Source organism: Culicoides brevitarsis, unplaced genomic scaffold (assembly GCF_036172545.1).
Source record: "Culicoides brevitarsis isolate CSIRO-B50_1 unplaced genomic scaffold, AGI_CSIRO_Cbre_v1 contig_91, whole genome shotgun sequence".
Taxonomy (NCBI): Eukaryota; Metazoa; Arthropoda; class Insecta; order Diptera; family Ceratopogonidae; genus Culicoides; species Culicoides brevitarsis.
In genome coordinates this window covers 7,958-20,618 of record NW_026973475.1, presented here as the reverse complement: position 1 = coordinate 20,618, position 12,661 = coordinate 7,958, and the positions used below count along the sequence as shown (strand labels likewise).

The window sequence follows — 12,661 nt, the reverse complement described above, 5'->3', positions numbered from 1 at the left end:
TTGAATGAATAAAAAGTTTAACCTGCCCGGTGAAAATTTAACGGCCGCAGTATTCTGACTGTGCAAAGGTAGCATAATCCATTGTCTTTTAATTAAAGGCTAGTATGAATGGTTGGATGAGATATCAACTATTTTTATATTAATAAAAATGAATTTAAATTTTTAGTAAAAATGCTAAAATAAAAAAATTAGACGAGAAGACCCTATAAATCTTTATTTTTAATTGATAATATAAATTTTGAAAAAATTTAAATAAATTATTTATTAAAAATTTTATTGGGAGGATAATGAAATTTAAAAAACTTTTATTTTGTTTTATAAATATAATTAAATTATTGAATATATAATAATATTAAATGTTTAAAAAATTAAGTTACTTTAGGGATAACAGCGTAATTATTTTAAAGAGTTCTTATCGATAAAATAGTTTGCGACCTCGATGTTGAATTAAGAATTAATTTAGGTGTAGAAGTTTAAAATTTAAGTCTGTTCGACTTTTAAATTCTTACATGATTTGAGTTCAGACCGGCGTAAGCCAGGTTGGTTTCTATCTTTTTTTTATTTATATATTTTAGTACGAAAGGACCAAATATATTAATTTTATTATTAAAATAGATTTATATTAAAATATTAATATTGTTTTGACAGATTTGAATGTGATAAATTTAGAATTTATAAATGTATAATATACAAACAATAAAATGATATTATTAGATTTTATTTTACCTGTAATTGGTTCTTTAATTTTAATTATTTGTGTAATAGTAAGAGTTGCTTTTTTAACATTATTTGAACGAAAAATTTTAGGTTATATTCAAATTCGTAAAGGTCCTAATAAATTAGGAATTAATGGAATTTTACAACCTTTTAGAGATGCAATTAAATTATTCTCTAAAGAAATAATTTATCCAAATATTTCTAATTATTTAATTTATTATTTTTGCCCTGTATTTTCTTTATTTTTAATTTTATTTTTATGAATTAGATTTCCTTTATTAATCAAATTATTTTCTTTTAATTTAGGGATTTTATTTTTTTTATCCTGTACAAGAATTAGAGTATATAGAATTATAATTGCTGGGTGATCATCTAATTCTAAATATTCTTTATTAGGAGGATTGCGAGCAGTAGCTCAAACAATTTCTTATGAAGTTAGATTAGCTTTAATTTTTATCTCTTTAATTATTTTAGTATTTAGATTTTCTTTTATCGATTTTTATTTAAAACAAATTAATTTATGGTTAATTTTTTTAACAATTCCTCTAAGTTATGTTTGATTAATTTCTTCTTTAGCTGAAACTAATCGTACTCCTTTTGATTTTACAGAAGGAGAATCAGAATTAGTTTCAGGATTTAATGTTGAATACGCTAGAGGAGGATTTGCTTTAATTTTTTTAGCTGAATATGCTAGAATTTTACTTATAAGAATATTATTTAGAGTAATATTTTTAGGTTCAAATTTATTTAATTTATTTTTTTATATAAAATTATCTTTTATTGCTTTTTTTTTATTTGAGTACGAGGAACAATACCTCGATTTCGTTATGATAAATTAATATATTTAGCATGAAAAAGTTATTTACCTTTTTCATTATGTTATTTAATTTTATTTATTAGATTTAAAATAATTTTATTTATTTTAATTTTATGAATAATTTAAAGTAAAATCAATAAAATAAAAAATTTTTTCTTATGTTTTCAAAACATATGCTTTTACAAGCTCATTGATTTAATTATTTAATAAAATTATCTCATAATTTTATCATTAATGGATTAATTAAAAAATATAAAAAATATAAAATAGTCAAAATTTGTCCAGTTAAAATAAATGGTCTTTCTACAGGACGAGCCCCAATTCATGTTAATAAAATTACAATAATAAAAAATAATCAAAATATTATTTTATTTACAGGATAAAATCTTAATGAACGAAAATTTCTTTTATTAACAAAAGGTATAATAAATAAAATAGCAATTGATATAACTAGAGCAATAACTCCACCTAATTTATTAGGAATTGATCGAAGAATTGCATAAGCAAATAAAAAATATCATTCTGGTTGAATATGAACTGGTGTTCTTAATGGATTAGCTGGAATAAAATTATCTGGGTCTCCTAATATATATGGATTAGTTAAACATAAAATAATTAAAAATATTAATAATATTAAAAATCCTACTAAATCTTTATAAATATAATAAGGATGAAAATGAATTTTATTAACATTACTATTAATTCCTAAAGGATTATTAGAACCTAATTGATGTAAAAATAATAAATGAATTACTGTAGTACCTAAAATTAAAAAAGGTAATAAAAAATGAAATGTAAAAAATCGTGTTAAAGTTGCATTATCAACAGCAAATCCCCCTCATAATCATTGAACTAAATCTAACCCTAAAAATGGAATTGCGGATAATAAATTAGTAATAACTGTAGCCCCTCAAAATGATATTTGTCCTCAAGGAAGAACATAACCTATAAAAGCTGTTCCTATAGTTAAAAATAATAATAATACTCCTACATTTCATGTATGAGTATTTAAGTATGATTTATAATATAAACCTCGTCCAATATGTAAATAAATACAAATAAAAAAAAAACTTGCACCATTAGCATGTATAGTTCGTAATAATCAACCATAATTAACATCACGACAAATATGATTAACTGAATTAAAAGCTAATTGAATATCTGCTGTATAATGTATGGCTAAAAATAAACCAGTTAAAATTTGAATAATTAAACATAATCCTAATAATGAACCAAAATTTCATCAAATAGAAAGATTACAAGGAGCAGGTAAATCAATTAATGAATTATTAACAATTTTTAATAAAGGATGTCTATTTCGATAAGATTTATTCATTAGTAAGAAATTCGTAAAGGCCCATAAAAAAAGTTAGTAATTTTTACTACAATTACTAAATTAAATAATAAATAATTAATTAAAAAAATTATTAAAAAATTATTAGGTAATTCGTATATTTTTGAATTAATTAAAAAATTTTCTTTTATTAAATTAATATTAGAGAAAAAATTTATTATTTCATGATTAAAAAATAATTCAATAAATAATTTATTGAATATTATAAATAAAAATCTTATTATCATAAATAAAATGAATATTTTTAAAAAAAATATTCTTGAAAAATTAAATTTTTCATTAGAATTTAAAGATGATATATAAATAAATAAAATTAATAATCCCCCAATAAAAATTAAAAATAAAATGTAAGAAAATCAAAAAGTTTTTGATAAAATTCCTGTAAATAAACAAGTTAATATAGTTTGCATCAATAAAATTAATCCTATTGCTATAGGATGGGTTAATTGAGTAAATATAAATGAATTAATTAATAAAAATATCATTATAATAAAATTAATTTCAGAAAATAGTTTAATAAAAATATTAATTTTGGAGATTAAAGATGAATAATTTATTTTTTTCTGATATTTTAAAAAAATATATTTATTTTTGGTTTACAAAACCAATGTTTTTTTTAAACTATTAAAACTACTAATGATAATTTATTTAAATTTATGAATTTATTTAATTTTATTTATTTTAAGTTTAATAGTTTTTATTTTTAATCATAAACATTTATTAATAACATTAATTAGTTTAGAAATAATTGTATTAATTATTTATGGAATAATATTTATTTGTTTAAATTTTATAAATTTTGAATATTTTTATAGAATAATGTTTTTAACATTTAGTGTTTGTGAAGGTTCTTTAGGATTATCAATTTTAGTAGCTTTAATTCGAACTCATGGAAATGATTATTTTCAAACTTTTAATATTTTACAATGTTAATATTTTTTTTTTTTCAATAAGAATTTTAATTATAAGATTTAATAAAAAAATTTTTTGAATGGTTCAAAATTTTATTTTTTTATTATTTTTTTTATTTATAATTATAATAATAAATTGTAATTTTTTTCCTACAAAAATTTCTTATTTTTTAGGATTAGATATTTTATCCTATGGATTAATTTTATTAAGATTATGAATTACTTCCTTAATATTTATATCTAGAGAAAAAATTTATAAATACAATAATAAATTAAATTATTTTATTTTTATAGTAATTTTTCTTATATTAACTTTAATTTTAACTTTTTCTTCATTAAATTTATTTTTATTTTATTTTTTTTTTGAAAGAAGATTAATTCCAACCTTTTTTTTAATTTTAGGGTGAGGATATCAACCTGAACGATTACAAGCTGGGTTTTATTTGATATTTTATACATTATTTGCTTCTTTACCTTTATTAATAACTTTATTATATTGTCAGAATAATTTAAATTCATTAAGTTATTTTATATTATTTAAAGATTATAAATTTAGATTATTATATTTTAGATTAATTATAGCTTTTTTAGTAAAAATACCAATATTTTTTGTTCATTTATGATTATTAAAAGCTCATGTAGAAGCTCCTGTTTCAGGATCAATAATTTTAGCTGGAGTTTTATTAAAATTAGGGGGTTATGGATTATTTCGAATTTATATTTTAATTCAGTCTTTATCAATAAAATATAATATTATATTTTATGTAATTTCATTAATTGGTGGAATATTAATTAGATTAATATGTTTAATACAAGTAGATATAAAAGCTTTAATTGCTTATTCTTCTGTAGCTCACATAGGAATTGCAATTAGTGGATTAATAACTCTTTCTATTTGAGGATTTATAGGTTCTTATATTTTAATAATTGGACATGGTTTATGTTCTTCAGGGTTGTTTTGTTTATCAAATATTATTTATGAACGAACAAGAAGACGAAGTTTATTTATTAATAAAGGATTAATAAATTTTATCCCAAGAATTTCTATATGATGATTTTTATTAAGAATTAGAAATATAGCTGCACCTCCATCTTTAAATTTAATAGGTGAAATTTTTTTATTAACTTCAATTATTAACTGATCTTGATTAAGAATATTTTTTATTTCTTTAATAACTTTTTTAGGGGGGGCATATTCAATTTATTTATATTGTAGAAATCAACACGGTAATTTAAATTCATTAATATTAAATTATAATATTTCTACTGTTCGAGAAAATTTAGTTTTAATATTACATTGGTTACCTTTAAACTTACTTATTTTAAAACCTGATTTTTGTATATTTTGAATTTAAAAAATATTAATTTTTAAATTTAAATAATTTAAATAGTTTAAAAAAAACATTGATTTGTGGAATCAAAAATGTATATAATTTACTTTAAATAATTCAATGAATTGCCTGATTAAAAGGGTTACCTTGATAGGGTAAATTATATGATTTTTCATATTCATTAATTTATTAAATTAAATTAATATTAATTTTTAAAATTAAAAAAAAATATATAAATAGTGATTAATTTATCAATTTGTGTAATTTATTATTTATTTTTATTTTTATTTAGAGTAATTATATTTTTAAAAGGTTCTTATTGTTTAATAAATGAAATAAGATATTTTTATGAATTAGAATTAATATCTGTAAATTCCTCAATAATTGTAATAACTATTTTGATTGATTGAATATCCTGTTTTTTTTTATCATTTGTTAGATTAATTTCTTGTTTAGTAATTTTATATAGAAAAGAATATATAAATAATGATAAAAATATTAATCGATTTATTATGTTAATTTTAATATTTGTATTTTCAATATTTTTATTAATTATTAGTCCAAATTTAATCAGAATTTTATTAGGATGAGATGGTTTAGGATTAGTATCTTATTGTTTAGTAATTTATTATCAAAATATTAAATCTTTTAATGCAGGTATATTAACATTTTTATCTAATCGAATTGGTGATGTATTAATTTTATTATCAATTGCTTGAATATTAAATTTTGGTTCATGAAATTATATCTTTTATTTAGATATTATAAAAAATGATTTTTATTTAAAAATTATTGGTTCAATATTAATTTTAGCAGCTATAACTAAAAGAGCTCAGATTCCATTTTCTGCTTGATTACCAGCTGCAATAGCAGCACCTACTCCTGTTTCTGCTTTAGTTCATTCATCAACATTAGTAACAGCAGGAGTTTATTTATTAATTCGATTTAATAATTTATTAATACATTTATTTTCTAGAAAAATTTTATTATTAATTAGAATATTAACTATATTTATAGCAGGATTAGGGGCAAATTTTGAATTTGATTTAAAAAAAATTATTGCTCTTTCTACTTTAAGACAATTAGGATTAATAATAAGAACTTTAGCAATAAGATTAACTTATTTAGCATTTTTTCATTTATTAACACATGCTTTATTTAAAGCTTTATTATTTATATGTGCAGGAATAATTATTCATAATATAAAAAATTTTCAAGATATTCGTTATATAGGTTCTTTAATTTTACAAATGCCAATAACTATTATAAACTTTAATATTGCTAATTTAGCTTTATGTGGAATACCTTTTCTTTCTGGATTTTATTCAAAAGATTTAATTTTAGAAATAGTAGTTTTTAATAATAGAATTAATATTTTGTCTTATTTTTTATTTTATTTTTCTACAGGTTTAACTGTTTGTTATAGATTTCGTTTGATTTATTATACATTATATTCTAATTTTAATAGATGAACTTATCATTATTTAAATGACAATTCTATTACAATAATTTTTAGAATAATAGGTTTATTAATTATAACAATTATTGGAGGATGTATTTTAAGTTGAATAATTTTCCCAATTCCTTATTTTATTATTTTACCTTTATATTTAAAATTAATAACTTTAATAGTTTGTGTATTAGGGGGGATTATAGGAACAATTTTATCAAAATGAATAATTTTTTTAAAATCAAAAATTATAAAATTTAAATTTTCTGTAATATTTTTTGGTTCAATATGATTTTTACCTTTTATTGTTACAGTAAATATTACTAAATACCCTTTATTTATAAGAGAAATATATACAAAATCTTCTGATTATGGTTGATTAGAAACATTTATAGTAAAAAATCTTTTTTATAGATTTTTACATATTTCATCTTTTTTACAAGTTTTAATAAAAAATAATTTAAAATTTTATTTTATAGTATTTTTTAGTTGATTAATTTTTTATTTTTTTATAATATTTTATTTAAATAGCTTATATTTAGAGCATGACATTGAAGCTGTCAAAGAAACTTTTTTGTTTTTAAATAATTTAAATTTATAAAATAAAATTTATTTTTACAATGAAAATGTAATGTTTTTTTTAAACTATATAAATAAGAATATAAATGGAGTTAAACCATTAAAGAAAGAAGTTAGCAGCTTTTTCTTAATCCAATATTCTTTTAATTGGAATAATATTTTCAATTTTATCATTAACAATGATATACCTCTATTTTGGTTTCAATTAAAAATAAGGACTTTAGTCTTAAATTAGGTCGAAACTAATCACAATCAATTTGCTTCTTATTTTTTTTTAAAAAAAAATAAGGCAGATAAAAATTATTTCTTTTGAATGCAAATCAAATATTTTTTATTTAAACTACAACCCTATTTTTAAAAAATTAATTATTTCAATCTAAAGCTCCTTGATTTCACTCATGAAATAAACCTAAAATTAAAACTATTAAAAAAATTAAAATAGTAATTCTTCAATTAATTAAAGAATTAATTTTTAATGAAAAAATTATAGGGAATATTAAAGCAATTTCTACATCAAAAATTAAAAAAATAATAGCAATTAAAAAAAATCGTAAAGAAAAAGGTAAACGAGAAGAATTAAAAGGTTCAAATCCACATTCAAAAGGAGAATTTTTTTCTCGATCATAAAAAGATTTTTTTGATAAAATTGAAGCTAAAATTATAACAATATTAGAAATAATTATGGTAATAATTAATAAAATTATTAAAATTATTATTATTTATATTAATTAATAAACTTTATGATTGGAAGTCATATATACTTTTTATATTATATAAATAATTACCTCATCAATAAATAGAAATATAAACAAATAATCATACTACATCTACAAAATGTCAATATCATGCAGCAGCTTCAAACCCAAAATGATGATTTATAGAGAAATGATTATTTAAATGACGAATTAAACAAATAATTAAAAATATTGTTCCAATTAATACATGTAATCCATGGAATCCTGTAGTTAAAAAAAAAATTGAACCATATACTGAATCAGACATTGTAAAAGATGCTTCTATATATTCATAACCTTGAAGAATAGAAAAATATAGTCCTAATAAAATAAAAAATAAACCTTGAGTAGTTTGTTGTTTATTATTTTCTTTAATTATGATGAGCTCAAGTAATTGTAATTCAATAAGTTAATAAAATTACTGTATTTAATAAAGGAATCTTAAAAGTATTAAATGCTTTAATATTTAAAGGAGGCCAAATTTCCCCTAACTCAATAGTAGGAGATAATCTTCTATGAAAAAAAGTTCAAAAAAATGAAAAAAAAAAACAAACTTCTGATGTAATAAATAAAATTAAAAAACAACATCATATGTTTTTGAATCCCTTTTCGAAAATATCACGCAAATTTTGATATATAAATAAAGTAATTTTTTATTATAAATAAATTTAATCTTTTTTCGAAAAAAATTTTAACTAATCAATTACTGAAAATTTTTACATTAAGGTCAAGACTATCAATCTAATAAATGAAATGATTATTCAAAGTTTCAAAAAAATCATTAATTAAAATTTCTTAGAAATTAATATTTTTGAATATGATTTAAAGTAAAAATAAAATTTGCACTAATAAAATTTTTTTATCTGTATTTCCTTAAAGTTATTAATAAATGTCCAAATTATATTAGAAACCGGACAGCTAAAGTACCTGGGCGAATAAAATTTCTAATTGTTTCAATACATACTATAAAAGGTATTAATAATTTGTTTGAGGTTAACTGACAAAATATATGTTGAGTCCTTATTAATACCTTTTATATTTTTAATTGAAACAATTAATGGTAATAAAATATTAATGATATAATTGCTGGACATTTATTAATAATCACTTTGATTTTGTCTTTTTTTAAAACAAGGACACTGAATCGGGTATTATATTATGAAAGAATTTTAATTATTGGTGCAAGCTGCTTATGTCATTAACTTTATTTATTTGGACAGTTTAACTCCATTAAATTTGCCTTTAATATTTCTTATTTATATAGAAATTATTTATAAAAATTAATTGGAAAACATTATATCACCCATTTTTTTATTTAATATTCATTTTTTAATTTAAAATCATTTAATTAAAAATTAAATTAATTAATTTGTGCAACAAGCCGTCAAATTTTAAATAAATTTTAATTTTATTAATTTTTTTTAAGTAATGCGTTAATTTCTTCCTATTGATTTCTAAAAAATATAAACAAAAAAATTTTTACTTTAATTCAAGTAAAATAAAATAAATTATTTTTGAAAAAAAATGACAATTTTTGATATGATTTTTTAATTTTATTTTTAAAAATATTTTTCGCCGATAAAAGCAATCGTTATTTTTATTTTTATTTATTTAATTTAATTCTTCTAATCCGTCTTTTTCTTTAAAGATTTTTTTTAATTGCTTTTATTATTTATTTAATGTTTAGAAATTTTTTCAATTTATAACAAAAATTTTTTCATTAAAAATTTTTTTCAATAAAAAATTTTAAGAATTACTCATATTGAGTTAGGGGAAATTTTAACTTTTAGGTTTAACGCCTATTCATTTCATGGCAAGATCAAAGCAACGTTTTATAACTGAAAAAAATTTTTTAAAAATGTGAAAAAATATAATCCGAATAAAAAATATTTGATAAACAAAGCAAAAATCAAAAATTTATTTTTAATATTTTATTTTGCTAAAGACCAATGTCGATTTGAAAAGTTATTTTTTTAAATTTTTAAAATATCTTATTAATATTGATTTTTAGTGAAATGTCTAATTTTTAAACTAATTTGTTCTTTTTTTTAATTCAACCAAAATTACAGGAAGATTTTTTAAAATAAAATTCGTCATTTAAATATGGTTGAAATCAATTCTCTAAAATAAAAGCTGCTACAATATTGGATTAAAAAAGTTAAATTTTAATTTTAAGCTGTTTAATCTTATTTGCTTTCTTTAATGAGTAATTAATATTTTATTATATGATTCCAATATATAAAATTTAAAAAAAAATTAATTATGATTGTAAAAATAAATTTTAATAATTTTAAATTATTTAAAACCAAAATTTCTAATATTGTTATTTTTTACAGCTTCAAGCTATTATGGCGAATTATCAATTAAAATTTTTTATTTTCTTTATTTAAATATTTTTAATTTTCTAAAAAAATACATAATAATCCATTTGGTCTTCGAAAAATTAATCAATTTTTAAAAATTTTTGATATTGGATTAAAATCCCTATTTTTTTTCATTAAAAATTAATTCTTTAATTATAAAGATTACTTATTGAGTCAACGAAAATTGCTTTTTAATAGTTTTAACTATTAAAAAATTTATTAAATTTTAAAACCATAATGAAGATTTCGATTCAAATAATAATAACCAAAAACAATTTGATATTCGAAATAATTAAAATTTATCATGGGTTATTTAGTAATATTTACTGTAATGCTTAATTTCTGTTTATTAGTTCAAAAAAATATTGATCCAAAAAATATTATGATTTTAATTTAAACGGAAATAATTATACATTGTTAATTTTAAAAAAAATATTATTCCATTTCCAAAAAATTGTTCCTGAAAAAAAGTCCCGAGAATGTTTAACTCCATTAATTCTTATTTATATAGTTTAAAAAAAACATTACATTTTCATAAAGATAAATTTTAATTTTTAAATTTAAATTAAAAAAAACAAAAAAATTATTTGAAATTCAATTAAAATAAGTATTTAAATAAAATATATAATCATTAATCACGAAAATTATAAAATAAAATTTTGTGCGCCTTTATTTTTTAATTGTCACTTGTAATGATATCATTTTTCAAAAATTAAATATAAAATGTGCCTTGCCTGCAATGGTAAAATCTTGAACGACATAACAAACAGTTATTTAGAAAATTTACTGTAAAATAAAAAATAAGAATCATATTAATTTATTAAAAAAAATTTACTATTTCTAAAATTAAATCTTTTGAATAAAAATACAGAAAGAAAAGGTATTCCACATAAAGCTAAATTAGCAATATTAAAGTTTATAATAGTTATTGGCATTTGTAAAATTAAAGAACCTATATAACGAATATCTTGAAAATTTTTTATATTATGAATAATTATTCCTGCACATATAAATTCGATAAAGCTTTAAATAAAGCATGTGTTAATAAATGAAAAAATGCTAAATAAGTTAATCTTATTGCTAAAGTTCTTATTATTAATAAAATTAAATCTTTTGAAATAAATTGTCTTAAAGTAGAATAGAGCAATAATTTTTTTTAAATCAAAACGAAATTCAAAATTTTTTATATTATGAATAATTTTTTAATCCTGCTATAAATATATGAAAAAATGTTAATATTCTAATTAATAATAAAATTTTTCTAGAAAATAAATGTATTAATAAATTATTAAATCGAATTAATAAATAAACTCCTGCTGTTACTAATGTTGATGAATGAACTCAAGCAGAAACAGGAGTAGGTGCTGCTATTGCAGCTGGTAATCAAGCAGAAAATGGAATCTGAGCTCTTTTAGTTATAGCTGCTAAAATTAATATTGAACCAATAATTTTTAAATAAAAATCATTTTTTATAATATCTAAATAAAAGATATAATTTCATGAACCAAAATTTAATATTCAAGCAATTGATAATAAAATTAATACATCACCAATTCGATTAGATAAAAATGTTAATATACCTGCATTAAAAGATTTAATATTTTGATAATAAATTACTAAACAATAAGATACTAATCCTAAACCATCTCATCCTAATAAAATTCTGATTAAATTTGGACTAATAATTAATAAAAATATTGAAAATACAAATATTAAAATTAACATAATAAATCGATTAATATTTTTATCATTATTTATATATTCTTTTCTATATAAAATTACTAAACAAGAAATTAATCTAACAAATGATAAAAAAAAACAGGATATTCAATCAATCAAAATAGTTATTACAATTATTGAGGAATTTACAGATATTAATTCTAATTCATAAAAATATATTATTTCATTTATTAAACAATAAGAACCTTTTAAAAATATAATTACTCTAAATAAAAATAAAAATAAATAATAAATTACACAAATTGATAAATTAATCACTATTTATATATTTTTTTTTAATTTTAAAAATTAATATTAATTTAATTTAATAAATTAATGAATATGAAAAATCATATAATTTACCCTATCAAGGTAACCCTTTTAATCAGGCAATTCATTGAATTATTTAAAGTAAATTATATACATTTTTGATTCCACAAATCAATGTTTTTTTTAAACTATTTAAATTATTTAAATTTAAAAATTAATATTTTTTAAATTCAAAATATACAAAAATCAGGTTTTAAAATAAGTAAGTTTAAAGGTAACCAATGTAATATTAAAACTAAATTTTCTCGAACAGTAGAAATATTATAATTTAATATTAATGAATTTAAATTACCGTGTTGATTTCTACAATATAAATAAATTGAATATGCCCCCCCTAAAAAAGTTATTAAAGAAAT

At 18.2% G+C, this 12,661-nt stretch overlaps 2 pseudogenes; one reads left to right on the top strand and one right to left on the bottom strand.

Annotated features, from left to right (window-relative positions):
• Positions 1–5,984: 5,984 nt before the first annotated feature.
• On the top strand, positions 5,985–7,102 carry LOC134836620 (NADH-ubiquinone oxidoreductase chain 5-like; annotated as a pseudogene).
• A 992-nt stretch (positions 7,103–8,094) lies between these two features.
• LOC134836621 (NADH-ubiquinone oxidoreductase chain 5-like) lies at positions 8,095–12,253 on the bottom strand (annotated as a pseudogene).
• Between the last annotated feature and the right edge of the window lie 408 nt (positions 12,254–12,661).